This window comes from Bombina bombina, chromosome 5, assembly GCF_027579735.1.
Source record: "Bombina bombina isolate aBomBom1 chromosome 5, aBomBom1.pri, whole genome shotgun sequence".
NCBI classification, from domain to species: domain Eukaryota; kingdom Metazoa; phylum Chordata; class Amphibia; order Anura; family Bombinatoridae; genus Bombina; species Bombina bombina.
Window position 1 is genome coordinate 985,150,897 of NC_069503.1, and position 6,965 is coordinate 985,157,861.

Below are 6,965 nucleotides of genomic sequence, written 5' to 3' on the forward strand. Positions count from 1 at the left end.
TGCTCCTGTGTCCATTTGTCAGCATCAGGGCCAGCAAATAATAATTCCATGAGCTTTCTCCATCTTGTCCAGTGCTCACATACATTGCCTTTATCAAAGTCCATAGGAGGCACTTGCTGTCTGCTTGCAGCCATGACAATCAAACTTAAATAAATCTGTTTACTTCTGACACCATGTAAAGATCTCCTGTTATACCATTGTTCAACTTCAAGAACTTTTTATTAACTGAAGATAACACATCCATTTCACTGTTATACCTCATGCTTGTCCCTAGTGTTAGAATATATGAACTGCAACAAATATAAACAGCAACAACTGGAACAAACCATTATGATATATTCATTACAAACACTATAATCCCTTAATTACCAATTCCCCAGTTTTGCATAACCAACACAGTTATAATTATACATGTTTTACCTCTTTAATTACTTTGTATCTAAGCCTTAGCAGACTGCCCCCTTATTTCAGTTCTTTTGACAGACTTGCATTTTAGCCAGAGCTGTCTCCATGGTAAATTCACGTGCATGAGCTCAATGTTATCTATATGAAACACGTGAATTAATGCCCTCTAGTGGTGAAAAACTATCAAAATGCATTTAGTTTAGAGGCGGCCTTCAAGGTTTAAGAGATTAGCATATGAACCTCCTAGGTTTAGCTTTCAACTAAGAATACCAAGAGATTGGAGAACAAAGCAAAATTGGTGATCAAAGTAAATTGGAAAGTTGATGAAAATTACATGCCCTATTTGAAACATGAAAGGTTTTTTTGGACTTGACTGTCCCTTTAAGGATTAATATTATCACGCTGGTCTAATCATGCCAGTGTCTCTTAGATATATAGAATTGAGTTAAAAACATTTATTATGCTAGCACAGAGCACTTACAGTTATATCCCTGTTAAAGGTTAATATTATCACGCTAGTCAAATTACACCAGTGTTTCTGAGACATATAGAATTGGGTTAAAAAACGTAGCATATATATCTCTTTGGATGTTATTGTGCTCTTATATATTGCCTTTTTGTAATGCAGTTGCAGTTTAATATCCACCTTATGCATAGGTTCAAATCGAGGAGCTTACAAAACCCTTAACACCAGGTTAAGATTCCATAGAGGAGAAATTGGCTTGATCAAAGGCTTAATACGGGCCAAAGCCTGAACAAAACATAGAATATAATGAAGATTAGCAATTTTCCTATGAAATAAAACTGAAAGAGCAGAAATCTGCCCCTTCAGAGAACTGGCAGCTAGGCCCTTATCCAGACCATCCTGTAAGAACTGCAAAATCCTATGATCTATACACCAAAAAAAGGCCTTCCAGACCTTATGATATATCTTCCTAGTTACAGGCTTACAAGCCTGAATTAAGGTTTCAGTCACTGAATCAGAGAATCCTCAATGTCTAAGAACTAACCGTTCAATTTCAATGCCATCAAGTTCAGAAACCTGAGATATAAAAATGGACCTTGAGACAGAAGGTCTGATCACAGAGGAAAAGGCCAGGGAGTGCAGCTGGACATCTGTACTAGATCTGCGAGGCCAAGCTGGGGCAATCAGGATTACTAAAGAATTCTCTAGGCTTACTGTATCTTGGAGATCACTCTGGGAAGAAGTACCAGAGGAGAAAAGTAAAACATCTACAAACTCTGCCTGAGTGCAAAGTACCTGGGAAGTTTGTTGTTTAAAGGAGAAGCCAGCAGATCTATCTCTGGGAGACCCCAGAGATCCACAATTTTATTGAACACATCCTGGTGAAGAGACCATTTCTGTTAATGTAGATATTTACGACTAAAAGGTCTGCTTCCCAGTTGTTCACTCCTGTAATTTGAATCACAGAGACTAAACTGGAATTGATTTCTAAACACTCTTACTGCGGCTCCAAGCTGTTCCGAGCTCCGAACCCGGAAGTGAGTCACCATGGAGTGCCGATATCGTGGTTGAACAGGCCGCAAGCTAAGAGCCAAGCACAAAATACAGAACAGCACTACAAGGTGTGCTGTAGTTAAAATCCCAAATTTATTCATTCAAAGTTAAAAACAGCAACATGCAGACATGGTAGGAGAGGTAGTGCCTGATGCGTTTCATGCCTCCAAGTGGTGCTTACTCATAGATTTCTACCCATGAGAGAATGTGAGACACTTCCATAATAGCTAGGGAACTGTGAGTTCCCCCTGATGGTTGACAAACTGCTGTGACATTGTCTGTTTGGAAACTGACATAAGAGGTTGTACATATATATATATATATATATATATATATATATATATATATAAAATCATACTGACTCCATATTGTATCTATGTAGAGATTTTGAACTAACATTGAACTGCTTTTTTTTTTCTTAAAGGGGCAGTCTAGGCCAAAATAAACTTTCATGATTCAGATAGAGCATGTCATTTTAAACAATTTTCCAATTTACTTTTATCACCAATTTTGCCTTGTTCTTTTGGTATTCTTAGATGAAAGCTTAACCTAGGAGGTACATATGCTAATTTCTTAGACCTTGAAGGCCACCTCTTTTCAGAATGCATTTTAACAGTTTTTCACCACTAGAGGGTGTTCGTTCACGTATTTCATGCACGTGAAGTTATCTGGGAGCAGGCACTGATTGGCTAAACTGCAAGTCTGTCAAAAGAACTGAAAAAAAGGGGCAGTTTGCAGAGGCTTAGATACAAGATAATCACAAAGATTAAAAGTTCATTATTATAACAGTGTTGGTTATGCAAAACTGGGGAATGGGTAATAAAGGGATTATCTATCTTTTAAAACAATAAAAATTCTGGTGTAGACTGTCCCTTTAATTTTGTTTTATGACATCTGTTCTTTGGGGAGTAACATCCTTATCTCATTACTAACATAACTATGTACTTAACAGCCACATCACATTCCTTTGTTATCTTGTTTCTAAGGATGAATGTCTACAGTTTTACACAAAAGATCTTATGTCTGAAGTTCCTTAATCTTCCACTAACTAACTTGTAATAAGGGGCGTGTAGGAAGCCTCACTGTGTCAAGTTGCGATGTATGTGATGTGATGATAATATATATCCGCAGCCCTGTTAAGAATAAACAGAGCAGATTTAGACTTTGTGTCTGTGTGTCTGATTTTGCTCTCCAAGGCCTTGTATGTTGAATACTCAATTTCAGGAGATATGTGTAGAATAATGATTATTATGAAATAGTACCTACCTCGGCCTAAAGAGAACCTCTAACAGAGGAAATATTAGGGGTGTTCTACCCTATTTTAACCTTAAATATTAAAGTATATAAGTTTTATATCTATAATTACTATTATTAAGTAAGGATGAGTGCTATTTAAGCCCCTGTCTTTTCTGTCTCTCCTCTGTTAATGTTAATTTAAAGGGACAGCACCGGAATCTGTTTTACAGATTCTTTTTCCTTACTTAGCATACATGTGTAGTGCCAGTTAACATTTCCTCTAAACTATTGTATCCTGAATTATGAAAGTTTAATTTTGACTTTCCTATCACTTTAAATATGTCCTTTTTCTACTACAATGTTTTTTCTAAATATATTGATATTATCTAAAAATATCTTTATATCTTTTACTAATTGCCATTATATTTATACTTTTCTTATAGCTATGCATATTTATTTGTTTAATGCATATCAATCCCTTTAAATTCTTATCCAAAATGTATCGACAAAACTTCCGATAGACTCTAAAGTTGAACTTTGCAGAAAAGTCATCAGGTAAGATTTTCTAATGGAATGCAATATTTCACTGGCTGTATTTGTAACATATTAAGGGGTCTATTACAATTATTTAGAAAAGTTATAACAATTTTTGTTTTACAAAATTCACTATTAAAGTCTATGGGATTTTTGCACATAAATAATTTGATAATAGCTGTTTGTTTTTCAAATATACTATACACACAGGCAGTAATAGACAGCGACATGCACACACAGGCAGTAATAGACAGAGACATTCATACATATGCAGTAATAGACAGAGACGTGCACACATACAGGTAGATTACGAGTTATGTACGCTAGAGGGTTTTTAACGACCGCAACAAAAGTGGTGTTATTTCACCCTCTATAGCGCTGCTTTTACAAGTTTGGAAAAAGCCGGCTTGTGCGGGCGATATCGTGGCGTTGAGCTCCATACCGCACCAAAAACAAGTACTATTTTGATGTGCTATTGCATGCTTTCCCCATAGACATCAATGGAGAGAGCGGGTCAGAAAAAAACTAACACCTGTGATCGCGGAATGAAAATCTCCATAATGCAGCCTTATTGATGTCTATGGGGAAAATAAAAGTTACGTTTAAACCTAACACCATAACATAAACCCCACATCTAAGCATACCTAATCTGCCGCACCCAACATCACCGCCACCTACATAATGTTACTAACCCCTAATCTGCCGCTCCCGATATAGCTGCCACTGAAATAAAACTATTAATCCCTAATCTGCCGCTCCCGATATCGCCACCACTATACTAAAGTTATTAACCCCTATTCCCCTGCACCCCAATATCACCCACACTATAATAAATCTATTAACCCCTAATCCACCGCTCCCCGACATCGCCACCACTAAATAAAGTTATTAACCCCTAAACCTCTGGCCTCCCACATCACTACCACTAAATAAACCTATTAACCCCTAAACCGCCAGCCCCCCACATCGCAACAAACTAAATTAAACTATATTTACCCCTAAACCTAATGTAAACCTAACCCTAATACCCCCTAACTTTAACATAATTAAAATAGAGCTAAATAAAGTTACAATTATTAACCAAATAATACCTATTTAAAACTAAATACATACTTACCTGTGAAATAAAACCTAAGCTAGCTACAATAGAACTAATAGTTATATTGTAGCTAGCTAAGGTTTTATTTTTATTTCACTGGTAAGTTTGTATTTATTTAAACGAGGTAGACTAATTAGTAAATAGTTATTAAAGGGACACTGAAGCCAACATTTTTTTCATGATTCAGATAGAGCATGCAATTTTAAGCAACTTTCTAATTTACTCATATAATAAAATCTTCATTCTCTTGGTAACTTTATTTGAAAAGCAAGAATGTAAGTTTAGATGCCGGGCCATTTTTGGTGAACAACCTGGGTTGTCCTTGCTGATTGGACAGCACCAATAAACAAGTGCTGTCCAGTGTCTGAACCAAAAATTGCTGGCTCCTTAGCTTAGATGCCTTCTTTTTCAAATAAAGATAGCAAGAGAACAAAGAAAAATTGTTAATAGGAGTAAATTAGAAAGTTGCTTAAAATTGCATGCTCTATCTGAATCATGAAAGACAAAATGTGGGTTTAGTGTCCCTTTAACTATTTACTAACTACCTAGTTAAAATAAATACAAACTTACCTGTGAAATAAAACCTAAGCTGCCTTACACTAAAACCTACAAAAATTACAAAAATAAAAAACTTGCCATTACAAAAAATAACAAACGAAATTATCCAAAACAATAAAAAATATTGCTATTCTAATACCCTTTTAAAATAAAAAATAACCCACCCCAATATAAAAACCCTAATCTAAAATAAACTACCAAGGACCTAAAAAGGGCATTTTGTGGGCCCTTAAAAGGACCTTTTGTAGAGCATTGCCCTTAAAAGGGCATTCAGCTCTTTTGCTGCCCATTAAAAATAAAAAATGGCTATTCTAAAAAGAAAAACCCACCCCAAAACGAAAAATAAACATTACACAAAATAACAAACAAATTATCCAAAATAATAACAATTATTCTTATTCTAATACCTATTTAAAAAAAAACAAACATCCCAAAACAAAAAACCTAATCTAGAATAAACTACCAATAGCCCTTAAAATGGCCTTTTTAACAGCTCTTTTACCTGAAAAAAAATACAAAGACACACTAACATTACAAACCCTCCCCCCCAAACCCACAAAATAAAAGAACTATCTAAAAAAAACTAATCTACCATTGCCCTGAAAAGGGTATTTGTATGGGCATTGCCCTTAAAAGTGCATTTAGCTCTTTTGCATTGCCCTTAAAAGGGCATTTAGCTCTTTTACGAAAAGCCTGAACCCTAATTTAAAATAAAAACCCACCCAAAAAACCCTTTAAAAAAAACCTAACACTAACCCCCAAAGATCCACTTACAGTTTTTGAAGTCCTGCTTGAATGATCTTCATCCAGACGGCAAAGTCCTCATCCAGGCGGCGAGAAGTCTTTATCCAGGCGGCCTCTATCTTCATCCAGGCGGCATCTTCTATCTTCATTCCGGCGGCCTGGAGCAGGTCCATCCTGTAGACATCTGGCGCGGAGCATCCTCTTCATACGGTTGCCGCCGTATACTGAATCTTCAATGCAAGGTATGTGATTCAAAATGGTGTCCCTTGCATTCCTATTGGCTGAAAGATTTGAATCAGCCAATAGGATTTGAGCAGCTCTTATTCTATTAACTGATTGGAATCAGCCAATAGAATGAGAGCTGCTTAAATCCTATTGGCTGATTTGAACAGCCAATAGGATTTTAGCAGCTCTAATTCGTATTGCCTGATTCAAATCTTTCAGCCAAAAGGAATGCAAGGGACGCCATTTTGAATCGCGTACCTTGCATTGAAGATTCAGTATAAGGTGCGCCAGATGTCTTCAGGATGGACCAGCTCCGCACCGCCGGGATGAAGATAGAGGATGCCGCCTGGATGAAGATAGAAGAGGCCGCCTGGATGAAGACTTCTCACCACCTGGATGAGGACCTAGTCGCCTGGATGAAGATCGTTCAAGCGGGACTTCAAAAACTGCAAGTGGATCGTCAGGGGTTAGTGTTAGGTTTTTTAAGGGTTTTTTTGGGTGGGTTTTTATTTTAGCTAAGGATTTGGGCAGTCTTAAAAGACCTAAATGCTCTTTTAATGGCAATGCAAAAGAGCTAAATGCCCTTTTAAGGGCAATGCCCATACAAATACGCTTTTTTTAGAATTAGGTTTTTTTTTTTTTTTT